Here is an 18691-nt window from a genome sequence, read left to right as displayed (position 1 = left end):
CCATTGGCAATGTCCTGGACACCAGTGTCCCTGGAAGGACTTGATGCTGGGAGGTAAGTTTCAGTCTCATACATCTCATAGGACTAGTTTTGCTAGGGACAAAATTTTGCAGTCCTTTTTCATAGAATCATAGAATCATAGAATATCAGGGTTGGAAGGGAGCTCAGGAGGTCATCTAGTCCAACCCCCTGCTCAAAAGCAGGACCCATCCCCAATTAAATCATCCCAGACAGGGCTTTTTCTCTTTCTGCAAGGAGTATGGGCACTAGCAGAGTACAGTGATATGGAAAAGATACATGATCAGGACCCAGAAACAGGGGGCATAGAGTGTGGTGATCACTAATGGACATTTTGGGGTCATATCTCCAGATATGAGGTGACAGAGTGCTGAGGGTTTGCACTTGAGTCAGCACTCTGGTCACTATTCGTACTAATTCGGTTCCTCACAGAAGGCCTAATTGGATAGAGGTGTACCTGATTAGGAGGTCAGATTGGGGCTAGTGAGTCAAGGAAGCAATCATTCCATTAACAGGGAAACTGTATAAAAGGACATGGGCAGGAGCCCTTTGAGGGGAACAGACAGAGAAAGAAACTTGGGTGACCAGATGTCCCAATATTTGGGGCTTTATCTTATACAGGTGCCTATCCCCCCACCCGCCCCTGTCCTGATTTTTCACACTTGCTGTCTGGTCACCCTAAGAGAAACAGAAAGACAAAAAGCTAGGAGAGCCTGACAAAGTGAGGTCTCTGAGTGGAAACACCTTACCCCCCACCTGACTTTTGGAGAAGAGCTTAGAAAGTTGAGATACAATATAAAGGTGCTATGTATTGGTAGGGGGATTAAATAGACTATACATTGGTGTTTACAAGCAAAAAAGTCTCAACGCGGTCTGTGTTTGTGGAAGATGTGGGGGTGCAACACCCCTCTCTGTCACAGCTGGGGGCTCATCAGGGATTTCCCTGTTATCTATGCAAATGGAGAGCCTCTTGGAGAAGCCGGTGTAGAGGTTTGGCAGTCCAGGCGATGGAGGGAACACTGAAATGGGTGATGAAGCAGCAAAGAGAAGTGTAGAACAGGGGTTCTCAACCTTTCTGTTTCTGAGCCTCCCCCCACCCTCAACATGCTAGAAATACTCCATGGCCCAGTTCCAGGCCTCTGCCCTGCCAGGCATCAGAGTTTGGGGCTCCTGGCTCCAGATTTTAACCCCACAGGGTGCAGGGGCTTGAGGCTTTAGTGCAGGTGCTGGGCTCAAGGCTTCAGCTTTCTGCCCTGAGCCCCAGCTAGTCTAAAGCCAACCCTGCTTGGCAGACCCCCTAAAACCGGCCCGGTTGAGAACTGCTGGTGTAGAACAGTGGCCTCCAAACGTTTTGGCTCACGCACCCCCAGGGTGACCTGCCGCAGACGCACCACCGATGGGAGACCTGCCACAACCAGCCGTGGACATGCAGAGCTGCCGCCGAAGGAAAAAAACGGCGGAGTGCCGTCCGGTGGCGCTACTGCTGCCACGCCCCCCCCCCCCGGGATCATCCCGCGCACCCCAGTTTGGAGACCGCTGGTGTAGAAGACCCGACAGACCTTCCAACAATCCCAGCAGGCAGAAAAACAGCCTTTCCTTGCCCGGTAGGTTTAACAGCAAAAGAGTCGGCAGGAATTTATACGGGAGCAAGCCCAGGTCTGGCAACAACTCCCCCAAAGTTTGGTGAGTCCCGTGACAGGAAATGGAAACCAGGCACAGGAGATCAGACTGTAAAATGGGACCCGCGAACAACCCCGATGTGTTTTTGGTTACTCCTCAAGGAGGAGCAGTGAGACCTCCTAGGGACAGAACAATGTGGGCCCTTCAACTGACACTCTATTTAACCGGGGAAGCACATCTAGGGCTTTTAGTGATGAGCAGGCAAGAGATTATGACATGATTAAGGCAGCCATGCTGGACGAGGTGGGGCCTGTCTACAGAAAAGTACTGCCAGAAATGTAGAGTTGAAAGATGGATTGAGGGATTATGCCTCTGTGCATTTGGACAGAAATTAAAAGATTGGGCCACTCATTGGTAAGGCCAGATACTCAGACTGTGGGGGAGATCATGGACTGCATGGTTCTGGAAGTTTCTTCAGAGTCTCCCTGAGCATACCTGAGTATGGGTTCTGTGGCGCCAGCCAGTTCATCTGGACCCCACAGGGAAGAAAAAAGAAAGTACCTACCATATCGGTCTGGGTAGGGAGGAGCCACCAAAGGGACTAATGGACACAGCTTCATCCTGTTTGCTAATCCGGCAGGAGTTAGTGAAACCCCACTGGATACTTCCCAGAGGTAGGATCAAAACTGAATACCAGGTCCATGGGGACAATAAATTCTGCCCAATGGCAGAGGTGACTCTGAAAATTAAGGGGAAGTTTAGGCAGAAACATGTAGGGGTAGTGGATGGATTGCCCCACTGCCTTCTACTGGGCATGGACTGGAATCCCTTTCTAACAGGGACACCAAGGCAGGTATGGAGGCCCAGGAGGGTGGAAATAAAACCTGAAGGGCCAGGTAAAGAGGAAATATATGTAAAGGGGCTGGAGGAACCTAGACACGAAAGTAGAGACAAGAGGGAGGAGAAAGAAAACAAAGGTCAAGCGTAAAGGTGACTTAAGATCATCCAGTGGGGTCAAACAGTCATCAGAGCCCTTACCACCAGGATCTCAGGAGCAGGCATCCCTAGAACACTTTGGAGGGACTCAGAGCAGTCTGTGTCCATGGAAGAGGCCGGGGCACAGCCTACCACCCCGTCACATATAGGTACCTAAGATGGGCCTGCACATGGGCCAACAGCATGAGCAGAATATATACTCGTGTCTGCAGCGCCAGCAATCACATAGCTAGGTACCCATCCATCTGAACAAATTCAAGTTTTGTGGACAAAACTGAGGCACCCATCTTGAAAACCTGACCCACTGTGGCCACTACATAAGATCAGCCTTACTGGCTCAGTCCAATGGTCCATCTAGTCCAGTACAGTGTCTTCCAACAGTGGTCAATGCCAGCTTCTTCAGCAGGAATGAACAGAACAGGGCAATCATGAAATGATCCAATCCCTGTTGTCCAGTCTCAGTTTCTGGCGGTCAGAGGCCTAGGGACACCCAGAGCTTGGGGTTGCATCCCTGACCATCTTGCCTAATAGCCATTGATGGACCTGTTCTCCATGAAGTTATCTAATTCTCTTTTTTTTTAAACCCAGTTATACTTTTGGCCTTCACAACACCCCTTGGCAATGAGTTCCACAGGCTGACCGTGTGTTGTGTGAAGTAGTACTTCCTTATGTTTATTTGATACCTGCTGCCCATCCGTGAACAGAGCTGAGATCCTGGTTTCCTAGGAAAATTCAGAGACACTATAAAACCATGAAGTCTGTAATTTGAGCACCTTGTTGGCATGGAATAAAGAAACACAAGAAGAAGAGAAACTAATAATGTTGCGAGATTGGTGGGAAATGTACATTAATGTGCTACCAGAGCTGAAGTCAACTGAGGACTCAGGAATCTTAGTGTTAACTGGCGAGGGGCACAGAGTGGGTGCCGAGGGGCCTGGTACATACATTCTAGCTCACTAAAAGATTGCCCCATGAGTCTCAAATAAAAGCCCATGTCGCCAATATCATTGTGAAACGCATGTCCAGATGCTGTGTCAAGAGTCATGGATATGTATTGAAAATTACATTCTTCGGATCTGTGACTCGGGACTAGTCACCAGGAAAGGTGACAAAATGGTTTTCTTTCAGGCAAGAAATGTTTATCCATCTGTTTGTTTACATGTACATTAAGCATGTAGGGTTCACATTCAGTTGAGGAGGACTGTGAGAACATCAAAGAAAGAAAAGTAGCAGGAAGTAGACAGGGGGTGGGGACCCAATTTTGGGGTACACATCAAAGGTTTGCTCTAGTCTATTTGGGGGACATCTTTCACTTAGGAAGTAGATGGACCGCGAGTTTGCTTCATGAAAGAGGGGTCGCGATCAGGCTTGGTTGAGAACTTTGGGTGAGAAACATCTTGAGACAGGAGGTTAACCTGTTGGTTAAGTTTAGTTTCTAGGAGCAGGTTATGATTTCATTTGAAATGTAACCATTTTTTGCTTGCATTCTTACTCATGGTCACTGGAATCTCTGTTCTTTGATAATCTCGGTTCTTCTTTTCACTAGAAATATATCTAAGTGCTGTGTGTTTTGCAGTACAGAGTATAAGTATCGAGTACAGAGTCTAAAGAAGAAGTAATAAACTGGTGTGTACTGTTCCATTGGGAACAGCAGGCCTGACAATTCTGTGGGAGTTCAGTGGATAAAGGGCTGGACACTATACGGAATGGTCAGAAGACTCGGGGGTGGGTGGGTGCCTGTCATTAAGCTGTACAAAGAGACTGAGGTCTGAGGAGGCCTGGGTGGCAGGGTTTGTTTTGCCAGAGCCTGGTAGTTTCAGGGAACTGACCCACAGCAGGCACAGACAAGACTTCCTCACTCGAAGGGCATGTGATGGTAAGGTGCCTCGTAACCCTGGGAACTCCTGGGGAGCGTCACACAACTCTCCTGGAATTCTCTTTGTTTCTCTCCCTTCCTTCTAATTACCGGCAAGGGTTGCCCTCAGGAAGTTGTAGCCCTTTTCGGATTTCGCTCGGGCTGCTTCTCGTTGGCAAAGGCAGCTTTTGTCCGAGGGTTTGGCTGACCTGCTGCAGGAGAACAGGAAACAACTCTGGGAGCAGTTCCCGCACAGCTTTGCTCGACTGCAGGGCTGACACCACCTCAAAGATGGCACATGTTGCCTGAAAGGAGAGCATGGTAAAAAAGGAGATCTCTTCCCAACACCATCACTCCCTCTCTCCCCTGCTGATATCTGCTGTACTAAATTCTCCCTTCGGCCAGTAACTTGAATGACAGCGAGCAACTTGCTTAACTCGTGGCTCACTTTCCCACATCCGTATAAATGTGTATGACCTCCCAAGGCATGCTGCGAGTCCAAAGGAAGATTTGCAAAGCACTGTGAGAAACCTGCTCCAAAGACTTTCTAATGGCCAGACAGTATTAAGGAAATCAGTAACGTAGCTAAAACTGCCGTATTTGTTCCACAGACAGCAGAGCCGGACTCAGGGAAACAGTCCATCAGAGGAGAAGTGCCCACACAGCAATATTATACCACACTTCCCGCTTTCCATCAGCAGGATTGTCACAGGGCACAGGAAAGCCTGAAAGACGTGTCTGTCATCTAACTTACTGAGAGAGGTTCAGCAGCTGCCAAATGCCTGTCAATTTCTGTCTCTGAGGTGATGTTGCCTTCTGTTCTTGCTGGAGTCTTTATCTTCTCTATTAGGGCTCGTAGGACTTGAGTGGCAAGCAAGGGGTCTCCCCCCAGAGATCTCCACAGCTCAGCGGTGTCACTGCAGTTTAACAGAAGTTACAGGTGAGCCCTGGACACTTTTGTGGCTCACCCTGAATGCGTCATATTTTAGTAAAGACCAAATGTTCTCCTTGCCTATGATGAGAGAGTTAGGAGTCCTGTCCTCCTTTAACTCTCCTTGTGTTTAAATATGGAGTTTCCAGGTACAGAACTAAGTTAAGTGACCTAGTCTTCCTGCAGCCTAACCATTAATACTAGACTTCAGAAGGACAGGACACAGAGCGCCAACCTCACTTCCTGTTTTCTCCACTTCCCAGTCAATTTGGAATCATGAGCATGTGGCTCCCAAAGATCTAGGGTTTGGAAGGCAAGTGGATGAAAGAACAGCCAGATTCCTACTCGATGGACATACAACTATGAGAATGAATATTCATGGCCATCCTATGTCCCCTTCACAAATGGTGTCCCTACCCTCTGTTTGCCAAAAGCTGGGACTGGGCAACAGGGGATGGATCACTTGACAACGACCTGTTGTGTTCATTTCCTCTGGGGCATGTGGCACTGGTCACGGTCGCAAGACAGACTACTGGGCTAGATGGCCTTATGGTCTGACCCAGTATGGCTGTTCTTATGGTCTTAGATTCCAGCACTGATCACTGATAACTCAGTTAGGGATCTTTAAATGAAATGGTGGATCTGCTTCCAGTCCACTTTTAAGTACCAAGGATGGCAACACTGCTCTAGCAGCCCCACCCTCACTGATACCAAGCAGAGGTCTGATGATAATATTGGCCCTAGTCTTTGCAATCAGCCAGGGATTTGCACCTGAAGCTGTCATGCTACCAGGAAACCAACAGCCACTGCTCATTTCCAGAGTGAGCTCAATTCAGGCGTCTAGAGAGGTAGATGTTTCCAACAGTACACTCCAGTTATACCAGTAAAGATAGGTCTTTAGGATGTCAAAGCAGCTATTCATGAATGGAAACAGAATGACACTTAATTTCTCTCCGCACCCCACCTTAACGTGTTCTTGGACCTTCCTGCAGAAAGAGCCAGGCTCTTAACCCTTAGGAATGATCCCAAACTGTCTGTGGCTTAAATGAAGCCCTACATCTCCTAGTAAAGCTGTGGGATCCATGTTTTACCAAGATGAATGCAACAGGTAGCGGTATATACCTGTCCATCGGCAGACGTTTGCTGAGGAGGCTGGAGATCACTGCCTCTTGGTGATGGTGAGCTAGAATGGACACTGCCTCCACAAGGAACTGCCTCAAGCTGCCCTCCTGGATCGTAGGCATGTGGCGATATAGTATAGCCAGGATATCTGGCACCTGGAAGGAACAAAACCAGAAAGAAATGTCCCTTTTTCTTTCTCTCCATTCACTCTACAGAATCAAAACCTTTATTTAACCATCTGCTGCTTTTTTAGAAATGCCTCACTTCAAGAAGCAAATGTTCAAATACGTCTGCGTAACTTGAACCCACACAAATTGCCCACACACGGCTGTAAAAATTAACACTGACACACACACAGACACACCAGGTAATTTAATGTGGTGGTGCCCAGCTATGCATTACATAAACAGTTCACATGCACAAAAGGCGGCTTTGCTTGCCCAGATTTTGCAGGTGTGATTTAAGCAGCCAAATCTGACCATTTGCCTCGAAGAATGCAAAGCTCATCAACAACCACAAGCACAAAATATGCAAGTGCTTTAAAGACAGTGTGCAAATGCCTGGGACTATGAACAGGGGACTACCTCTCATATTCATTCCTAGCCCTTCACATCTTCAAAACACTGTGCAAACATGGCAGTTCTGCTGCGAGGGTTCCCTGTTCCCGAGGCCTTTCACCAGCCTTGTTAGAAGATTTGTGGAGTGCTCCTTTCATCTAGCCCTAATGCACTGGGCGCCAGAATAAGGCATATAAATAGTGGATCCCAAAGACACTAGCGTTTTCTCCCTCCCTCCTTCTCTTCTTAAAGGGTAGGTCTACACAGCAAAAAAATCCCACAGCACTGAGTTTCAGAGCTCAGGTCAACCTGGGCCTGTGGGGCTTGCACCATGGGGCTAAAAGTGGAGCTGTTCCTGCTCGGGCTGGAGCCCAGGCTCAGAAACCTGGCAAGAGGCTGGCAATAGCCCAGTGCTCTTTTTAATCCATGTAGCCCTTAACCATAGGCCTCCTAATACCTGGAGGCCTCCAAGTGCCAGTCATTCTGTCTTCTTGTCTTTTCCCCAGAGTCTGTTTTCTCAAGCCTTTCTTGGCTGAATACTTTGGCAACAAGCTAGACCAATAAACAACCAACCATCTTCCTTTTCCCTTGGATTATCTCGGTCTACTGCTATTGATTCTGCCATTGCCTATCTTAGGGTAGAAACAGAGATGGAATCGACTCTATGTCCGAGGGGGAGAAACAGCAAGATTTTTCTTCCTTACACATGAGGGCAAAGATCAAAAAGTCTAGAGTTCAGGCAGAAAAGCTCTCCAGTTCCCAGTTTTACCTCGTCCAGCATGGCACCTCCACACTCCTTCAGGATGATCTTCATCCACAGTCCAGCTGCCGTGGCACAGGTGGGGCTAGCAGACAGCAGACCACCCAATGTGGCCTCAATAAAGTCTGTGGCCTGTTCCGAAGGAAAGTACTCACTAACAACCTGGGAACAAATCAAAAACAGGAGAGACCGCAATGATGTTTGGCTCCAGCACTTTTAAAAATGGAAAAAAAGATACATGCATCAGCAAATGGTGAATTAGCCTCCTGTCTAGCTCGCCATTTGGGATTACAATTCTCTCTCTAGTCTATAGACTACTTTTTTGTCTTCTACACTAATGATATCAGGTGAGAGGCAAAGACTCTGTTGCACAGTTAGCACAACATTGTACTGGATATGCAGGAGGTAAGTTTCCCGTTTGTAGTCTCTGACATACACTGCATCTTTTTACAGCACACAGAAGTCAGTCAAGAGAGGCGTGCACACAAATATCGGCGAAGGCAAACCCACAAGGTGACAGAATGAATCCTGGGTGGTTTCTCAGCTTGATGTTCCACTAACACAGTTTTTCTCCTGGATGGCTGGATGGCAGGGCCGGCTCCAGGCACCCGCCGAGGAAGCTCATGCTTGGGGCGGCAGATTGCAAGGGGCGGTGTTCCAGCCAAGCTTGGGGCGGCATGGGGGTCTTATATTTCATTATTTTTTGTGCTTCACCGCTCCGGATCAGTGAAAAAGCAAGAGCCGGCCCTGCTGGATAGGTACATGCGTGTGCATCCGCGTGCGCATTTTCATGGGCGTGCAACATTCTGTGGAATCTGGTTTTTACGTGGCATTCAGAGCACACATCTATGAAAAGCATCTTGCTGGTTACTAGCAACCAACGCCCCACTCCCACAGCTCCCTCCGAGTACGGAAAGGCATCATGAAAGAGCAAATGTCAAATGAACGGTGCCCGGTCACTCGCACATCCGCACAAGCTTTTTGAGTCAGTTACCCTGGCCATTTTGGAAGATGCCTGAAACAGAGCCTCGGGGTCTGGAGCTCTTAGTGCTTCACGGAGACATCTCAGCTCCTCCTCTGCTGAGCCCAGGTTTATGGACTGGCCTGGAGTGGAGAAAAGGAGAAAAAGTACTGTAACGATTAAGGAAACTGAACCCCTACTGCATGGATCTTCATATGGGAGGATCCATGTGCTATCATAGAATCATAGAATCTCAGGGTTGGAAGGGACCTCAGGAGGTCATCTAGTCCAACCCCCTGCTCAAAGCAGGACCAATCCCCAACTAAATCATCCCAGCCAGGGCTTTGTCAAGCCTGACCTTAAAAACTTCTACGGAAGGAGATTCTACCACCTCCCTAGGTAACACATTCCAGTGTTTCACCACCCTCCTAGTGAAAAAGTTTTTCCTAATATCCAACCTAAACCTCCCCCACTGCAACTTGAGACCATTACTCCTTGTCCTGTCCTCTTCCACCACTGAGAATAGTCTAGAACCATCCTCTCTGGAACTACCTCTCAGGTAGTTGAAAGCAGCTATCAAATCCCCCCTCATTCTTCTCTTCTGCAGGCTAAACAATCCCAGTTCCCTCAGCCTCTCCTCATAACTCATGTGTTCCAGACCCTTAATCATTTTTGTTGCCCTTCGCTGGACTCTCTCCAATTTACCCACATCTTTCTTGTAGTGTGGGGCCCAAAACTGGACACAGTATTCCAGATGAGGCCTCACCAATGTCGAATAGAGGGGGACGATCACGTCCCTCGATCTGCTCGCTATGCCCCTACTTATACATCCCAAAATGCCATTGGCCTTCTTGGCAACAAGGGCACACTGCTGGGTCATATCCAGCTTCTCGTCCACTGTCACCCCTAGGTCCTTTTCCGCAGAACTGCTGCCTAGCCATTCGGTCCCTAGTCTTTCTGTGTGTGTCCGGTTTCAGTAGTCTCTCTGCTCTCACTATTTACATCTAAGCTCCTATTCAAGTACAACTCATGCAGGTAGATCAGAGGTTTCAGTTTAGAGGTGAATCCCTCCACCAAACTCTCCTTGTAAAAGAGACGGGGATAGACAAAAAACTTCGGCAAGAAACCCAGGCTCATCAGTCACTTCTAAACAATGCTAGGATTACTATGTCGTACATTCAAAGGCTGGAGTCCCTTATTCTGTTTCTGAATCACCCACACTGTTTTTAGGACTGATTAATAATAATTGGAAATAGGGTGACCAGGGGTCCCAATTTTATAGGGACAGTCCCCATTTGGGGGTCTTTTTGTTATATAGACTCCTATTCCCCCCCACCCCCTGTCCCGAGGTTTCACATTTGCTGTCTGGTCACCCTCATTGGAAATGGCCTTAAATGATAACCAAGCTCTATCCCTTATCATCTAACCCTTAGGTGAAAAGAATATCCTACTCTTTCACAAAGGGGAAAAATGGCCTCTACTTACTCCACTAGCTCTGAAGGCTCATGACAGAGGGCTGCTGGAAGAACTTTTTGTTTACAGAATTATTCCAGGAAACCCCTCCAATCCAGCCAGTGGCAGGGTAAAGAGAATGAAAATGTTTAGTACCAAGGGCTTGTCTCCATGGAGATATTCAAGAAAGCTAATCCCCATTCATTTTCAAAAAGCATGAGTTAAACTTCATTAAACACCTATGGGGACACACTTATTTAGAATTAAAGTGGCCTTCATTCAGGTTAGTTTCATCCACGGAATTCACTACAATTAATAAGGCCCATTTTAATTCAGAATCCGAGCATCCACACATGTGTTTAATGCCATTTACCTCATGCACTTTAAATGTACACCTTTAGTTCATTTGGATTAACTTTCCTTAGTGTCCCTGTGTAGAAAAGCCCTAAGGAATTTAGTGCTTATCTACCTGTATGCAGGTATCCATTTATTAGTTGTACAGTTCCCAAAAGTGTGCTAGGCTCTTTACACGTCAGAATCTTCTCTTCTAATGAGGTATTTACAAGATGCCCACCATTCTGTTATCTAAGCGACAACAGACAGGACAGAAAGAACTAGATAGGCAGACAAATGGACATTACAACAGTGAAAGAAGGTGAAGAATTCCTTATGCCTGCTAATGGTCTCCTCACCTTGTATACAGAGAAGGCAGCTGATACAGTCAACCACCCACTGACGGGACGTGGCCAGCGAATCACAGCTGTATGGTGCTATTCGTCCAATCAGAGATCCAAACCGATCAAAAGTTCCCTGAGTCCAATGAAAAAAGAAGAAAGAACGAAGAATGAATGGTTTCCAGTTGGACTAGACTTCACTTGCCATCCTTATTGTTGAGACCAGTCAGCTCTGTGTTTTTGGGGAACCAGGGCGCAGTATCTAGCCTGTCTGACTCATGAAAGACACCCCCCGCCCCCACCAATCTCTGTTTGAACCAAAACCCATCAGAGAAAAGGCTTGCAGAGAACAATGAAGGGTGTTGGGAGTCACACCTAGACCCCTCCTGAGAAGGGTGACAAGATTAAGACATCTCCATTTGCATACAAAATGAAGAACAGAGACAACTCCCCTAGCGTCATCTGCATGAAAGATGGGATAGGAATTAGCATGAAGAATGAGGAACAGAGAACCGCACTGAACTCTGGGACCAGAAAAGCAGGCACACACTGCATCATGGGAATCCCTGCTCCAGATGCTAATGAACCTACACCTGCACACACCTAGCTCAGCAATTATCACACCAATTCTAGTAATAAATCTTTATTATCCTAAAATACTGAAGCAGCCTAGTTGCCTTGTGAGCTGCCTGGAAAAAACCACCACCCATAGCCAAGAGTGATCAGCTCCTATTGTCTAGCCTAAAGAAAACCCTTGAAAACCCATCAGTTTACCCATAAACAAATCTAGTGTTCTCCCTTGAACCATTGTATTTTCTCTACAAAACCCCCTACCTATGCCCAAGTAAGGGTTCTGATGTATAGACCCAACCTCTGCTTCAGTTCCACTGGGATTCCATCTCCTGACTGACCGTGCGGGGGGCTCTGCCTGTCTCCAGCACTCAGGACCCTGAGCTACCACCACCACCTGGGAACCCCAACCAGTTCAAGCCTCATGGAGTGGGTGAGATTCCCCCCCACCCCCGCCCCTCCATTTTCTTTTCTTCCTCAGGTATTAGCCTTTCAAATGTAACCATTATGTTTGTTTAGCCCTCCTTGTGTAGTTATCACTATTATTCAACAAATAACTTTTATGGTTCAGCTGGTTGCTTCTCTCTCTCTCTCTCTCCCTCTCCCTCCAAATTATACTCTGTATTTTCCGCTTCCCCCATTTACTCTGCAGCAACCCTTCTTTTACCTAAGCTAAAGATCCCGGTAGTGCCCAAAAATACTGTGGGGTTTGCTCATGAAGTGGGTTACTACCAGTACAATTGTAACGTGAAAGTGGGACAGGGATGTGTTAAACTTGGGGCACGTCAGAGGGGAGCAGCTGAAAGTGCTGCTTAACCCAGCCCATTGAGTACAGGGCCATATGAGAGGATCAGCTGGAGAGGGCTGATGGACCTGGTCCGCTCAGACTCGCTCTGCTAGTGCGTGCGTGCGTGCGTGTTCATCTCGTTCTAGGCTGGAGGGACCCAGCCCTGGGGAACCGAGGTCCTGCAGGGTAGCTCCACTGGGAGGGGACTTGCAGAAGGAAGGAGGAGAGCTCCACACAAGTGACATAAGCAGCCCATTAATAGAATGACAGACCCTCCCCCCCTCCCCCAAGAAGAGTAACCCTAATCAATGAGCCTACCCCAAAGTAACAGGCACATCTGGTAACATTGTGCCCCTGATTCCTGTACTGTACTGGGTAATGCACTTTGGAAAAGATAATCCCAATTGTACATACAAATGGATGGGGTCTAAATTAGCTGTTATCACTCAAGAAAGAGACCTCAGAGTCATTGTGTACAGTTCTCTGAAAGCATCCGCTCAACATGCAGTCAAAAAAGTTAACAACATGTTAGGAACCCTTAGGAAAAGGATCGATAAGAAGACAGCAACTATCATTATGCCACGATATGAATCTACAGGACCCCCACACCTTGAATACTGCATGCAGTTTTGGTCATCTCATCTCAAAAAAGATGTGTTAGAATGGGAAGAAATACGGAGAAGAGCAACACAAATTAGGCCTATGGGATAACTTCTCACCCAAGGGAGATTAAAAAAAGAGCGACGTTTCAGCTTGGAAAAGAGACGACGAAGAGGGAATATGCTAGAGGTCTATAAAATCATGACTGGTGTAGAGAAAGTCAATAAGGAAGTGTTATTTAGCCCTTCACCTAACACAAGACCAAGGGGTCCCCCAATGAAATGAATAGGCAGCAGGTTTAAAACAAACCAAAGGAAGCATTTCTTCACACAATGCAGTCAGAAGCCAGGATACTGGACCAGATGAACCATTCTTTTGCGGGAGACAGGTTAGCCAGTCTTATGTTTTATGTTCTTAGCTGGTTAAATAGAAATTTTCCTTTACCACCCTGGGAGCATAAGAACCAAGAATGCATTTGTGACACTGGCAGACCAGGCAACCTGTGTATGACCCATAATAACTTAACGAGAGGCACTTCCACTGTATCAAGACAAAAAGAAAAGGAGTACTTGTGGCACCTTAGAGACTAACCAATTTATTTGAGCGTAAGCTTTCGTGAGCTACAGCTCACTTCATCAGATGCATACTGTGGAAACTGCAGAAGACATTATATACACAGAGACCATGAAACAATACCTCCTCCCATCCCACTCTCCTGCTGGTAATAGCTTATCTAAAGTGATCACTCTCCTTACAATGTGTATGATAGTCAAGTTGGGCCATTATGCTTTTGATTTTGTCTCCTTGGATTAGAAACATGGATACATTTAACACCGGCAGGAGAATGACATGCCTTCTCTATTCTGCAGTCTCCCATCTGGATCTGAATGAAAGCTCCACCCAGATATCCATTCATCCCATAACACTGAAAAAATTGAAATAGTTCACTGTTGCACACACAATCTTACCGTAGCATTCTGATCACTGAGAGTGGATTTCACAATCAGAAGCTTTTTAACTCTTGTCTCAGGCACTGAAAGATAAGGAGAGGTGTACAGTACTTCTTTGTTCCACACACACTCACTTTCCACACTGGAATTAATCCTGGATTTCAAAGGGCCCTAGTTAAGAATAGTACCAAGCTTCTCTCCTCTACAGAATCAGTGGGGAAAACATAGGATCAGATTCTGGTCTCAGTTGCACCAGTGTAAATCTAAAGTAATTCCATTTCTCTAAATAGTGCCATCCTACTACCATGATGGAAATATTATAAAGCAGTTTGATAGACTGAGGTGACTGAAGTTAATCTGCAAAAAGAAAAGGAGTACTTGTGGCACCTTAGAGACTAACCAATTTATTTGAGCATGAGCTTTCGTGCTCCTTTTCTTTTTGCGAATACAGACTAACACGGCTGTTACTCTGAAACCTGAAGTTAATCTGTGTTTACACCGGCATAACAGGACTCAGAATCTAGTCTAGAGTGTATAATACTTAGGATTCTCGAGTCAGGAGTATTATTCTATTTTTATCTGATTATTGTTAACGTGCATTAGCCCCAAGTTAACTTCTGTATTTGAAGTTGAAAAAGACCTTGACAAATATCTTGGGCTACATTCAGCACTTAGTTGAACCTGTTGATTTCCATATGGGGCCATATGGGGGTAACTTAGGGCAGCATTTGGTCCCTTAGTGGATCTCCAAACCACTGGTGACTGTGTGTTCTAGAGCCTCTGTGCCCCAGTTGCAGAGGTGATGAGTCTGTTGCAGCCCTGCCGGGCCTACACAGCCTTGGTTCTTTAGCTCAATCTCTAGTAGCTCAAGCTTTTAGCTCTGGATGTCCTCAGCTCAACCCTCAGCATGTCGGCCAAGAGGGCAGCTGGCACAGTTGCTCCTGTGTTACTTACAGTCAGCCCCAACAATAGCCCTCAGGAGCTCTAAAGACATCACACGAACGGCCTCATGCTCAATCTCCTGCTGCTTGTGTAGAAATGCTAGCATGTCATCAGGAGAAGAACGGGCTGCAAGGGAAGAAATCACGTCCTCACTGCCTGCAGAACTCTTCTTCTTACCGTACCTCACAAAGGTAAGGAAGTTACAAAGAAACCACAGTGTCACTCAGAGTGTCTTCCCCTTACCTAGCAGAAGTACACAATGGAACAGCTCTTTGTGGTTTTCAATGCTGAGCTGCTTAGATGGAGAACAGATCTGTGGGAAGAAGGGAAATGGTCAAAGAAAAGCTAATCAGAAGCAATGGAAAAGAAAAATGTTCAATTAATTTCTAAGCTTCCGCTTCCTGCTTGTCCAACTAGAGGTCTGAACCCTAGGGAGATGGTCCTGCATGCACAGCAAGACTCAAAGACAATGACCAATACATTAGATAAGAGAAGCTAAAGTGTTTTGAGCAGCAGAGCTGACCTAATCAAGACACAGCCACAGTTTTTACTTTACAACTCTGACTCCCCCTGGTAATCGGCTTATGGTGAAATTGCTTTACAAACTGAGCTGGATAGTAGCTAAGAAAATGAGAGCGCTCCCTGCTTACTCTTGAGCCTGCAGAAATCAGTAAGGCATGAGGAGGTCCCCAGGCTCTCCACGATCATTCCATCGATTTTTCAGTGTTAATATGCTTCAGATCTGCTGTGCCTAAGCTCAAGGGATCCAAGCAAAACCACCCCTCACCTGGTTGTGCAGAGCTCTGCAGATGGCTTGAAACTTCGCTTTAGGTAGAGGGATCTTATATTCACCAGAGACCTCCAAGAGCTGGCTCAGACTCTGCAACAGAGGGCGAAAGTCAGATGGTGGGCACACAAAGGAGCCATATGTAGTGACTGAAGCAGATTCAGGGGATTCCTAGATTCCAAGGCCGGACCGGATTCTTGCCATCATCTAGTCTGACCTCCGGTCGGTATGACACAGGCCATAGACCTTGCCCAGAATCATTCCCAGAGCAGAGCTTTTAGAAAAACATACCAATCCTGATTGAAAAATCGTCAGAATCCGCCTCGGCCCTTGATAAATGGCTCTAATGGTTAATTATCTCACCATTAAAAATGTACGCCGTATTTCCAGTCTGAAAGTGTCTAGCTTCAGTTTCTAGCCATTGGATCAAGTGACACCTTTCTCTGCTAGACAGAAGAGCCCATTAGATAATAGGAGTCCCTCATGTAAGATATTATAGACTGTAATTAAGTCACCCTGTCACAGGATAGGTCCACCCCATCAGGGTGGTATCAGGTTGAGGAGGAATTGAAGTAGATCTGGAGTGGCCCAACTGGCCTAGTCTCCCTAGCCACCACAGCAGTCCAGGCTCCTAGGGCAGCATCGCCTAATGGTCGGGATCAGTGCAGCAGCCCTTGGGTGAGGGACCGCGGCCCAACAGCCTGAGTCACTTGGGCTGCCCTTCTAGGGATGGCAGTGCGGCCTAGTGGCCAAAGTCAGTAGACCCACCCTTGGCTGCAGGGCAATGCGGCCTAGTGGCCAGAGTCGATAGAACCACCTTTTGTGGCAGGGAAGTGTTACCTAGTGGTGAGCCCTTCTCCACTGGGTCCTACCTATTCCACAGGGTCCCAGCCCAGGGCGCAGGGGTATCTGCCACCAACTCAGCGGGGATCCTTCCAAAGCATGCTGAGTCAAGCCCGCTACCTCAACTGGATCAATGCTTCGTCCACCTAGGCTGCTTCCCACCCGTTCTTCCGCAGCTGGGACTCTCAGGGATTCTGGGGTCTCTCCTCCATCTCTGGCATTGGGTGGCTGGGGGTCAGCTGCAGCCACAGTCCAGCTGGCCTCTGAATCCTGGAGCACTGGCAGTCTCTCTGCAGGAGCCTGCAATGCGCCTCTGCTCCCTTCGGCAGCCATCCCAGCCTGAGCTGAGCGGCTCTCTTTTGTATCCTGGGTCCAGCTGAAGCATGCCGAGCAGAGATGAGGGGGCATGGCCTCCTCGGCCCACAAAGCAGGATTAACCCCTGCTGAACCAATGCGGGGTAGGTAAACCCCATCACACAGCCTTTTACTTTCTGTTTATTAAACTAAAGAGATTGACTTCCTTGATTCTCCCTCTGTAAGGCACATTTTCTAATCCTTTCGTCACTGTGGCTCTTCTGTCAATTTATCAACACCCTTTTTGAATTGTGGGCACTAGAACTGGACACAGGATTCCAACAGTCGTCAGACAAGTGCCAGATTTAGAGGTAAAATAACCACTGTGCTCCTCCTTGAGATTCCCCTTTTGATGCATCCCAGCTTTAGCTTTTTTGGCCACAGCATGAGTTCATGTTCAGCTGATTATGCCCCATGACCCCCAAAATCTTTTTCAGAGTCACTGCTTCCCAGGACAGCATCCCCCATCAGGTATGTGTGGCCTAAATCCCTTGTGCCTAGACACATACATTTACATTCAGCCGTATTTAAAGGCATATTGTTTCTTTGCGCCCAGTTTGCTAAGTGATCTAGATCACTCTGAATCCATGAGCTCTCCTCTCCATTATTTACCACTCCCCCATTTTTATCTCATCTGCCAACTTTATCAGTGATGATTTTATGTCCTCTGCCAGGTTATTGATTAAAAAAAAGATGAAAATCGAATTCCTTCCTGCATCTAACACACTTTTCTCCTTTGCTGCTTGAAGCTTCCAGAATGTCTCGGATGCCATCTACATATTTTACTATGTTTACACAGTTGTGTAGTGCCCTGATGCTATCAAAGAAGTCCATGATGCATTGGTTCCCTCCAAATCATGGGTATTTCAACCCCCAAAGTGACCACATACTCCGTACTAGAAAGCTTCAACCAACATAGACGGTGAGTAAATATCACTACCAAGAAGTTAGAGCTGTCTCATGACTTCATTTACAACTGTGTAGCCCCACTGAAGACAGAATATGGCCCCTTACTTCTTGCTCATGTGGTACTGAGGGGGGATGAAATAGAGAGACAAGGTGAGTGAGACAATATCTTCAATTAGATTATCACACCCACCTTGTCGCTCCAATATCTTGGACCAACATGGCTACAACAGCACTGCATAGAATGGTAGATGAAACAGACAGGCAATGATTTTATATCTATTGAGTTATGCAATGCAAAGCAATGACCCTCAAGCCTCCTTATTATTAATTTTCAACCGTTGACAGTTGGCTTGGTATCGACCAGAGACAACATATGGTAGCCCCTGCTCTGAGGAGCTTATGATCTAAAAGAGAGACACAGAGTTGACAGGATGTTTTGGTAAATCACAAGGAGGGAGTATCTTGTTGTGCAGGTGTTTTGTTTTTTATCTCCTTCTCCTCCTCCCCAGGAAACAGAGGATGCTTTTCAGAAGAGGCAGTTACCTACAAATCTTGTTGCCTGGGTCACCATGTGTATAAACCCAGAACTTGTGTGCATATTTATTATCTAACAAGTCACTATCTAGACCAGGAAACCCCACTGGCAGCAAATTCCTCCTGCAGGTCATACAGGCACACACAGAGACAGTTACCTTAATGAGTGGTACCTCACCTTGGTGACGTGAAAAACATCAATTTCCTCCTTATATTGCTCAAGGAGCCATGAGATCTCTTTAAATATTGGATTTTGCGGCTCCTTTTTGTGTAGCAGGATGCCCATCATGGGACCAAGGGCTTTGATGACGGCCTTCTTGAGCTGCATAGATGAGACACAGAATTTATGTTCCTATGAATTCATTCAATATCTTCCAATAGGCACACCTTTCCTACTTCTAATGAGTGCAGTTTCCCTTGTTCCACTGTCGGAACGGTCCTATCCCAATATTTCCTGGTAAAGAACCAGG

This window comes from Caretta caretta, chromosome 20 (assembly GCF_965140235.1).
Source record: "Caretta caretta isolate rCarCar2 chromosome 20, rCarCar1.hap1, whole genome shotgun sequence".
Taxonomy (NCBI): Eukaryota; Metazoa; Chordata; order Testudines; family Cheloniidae; genus Caretta; species Caretta caretta.
The sequence above is the reverse complement of the archived record's forward strand: the minus strand, read 5'-3'. Positions refer to the sequence as shown.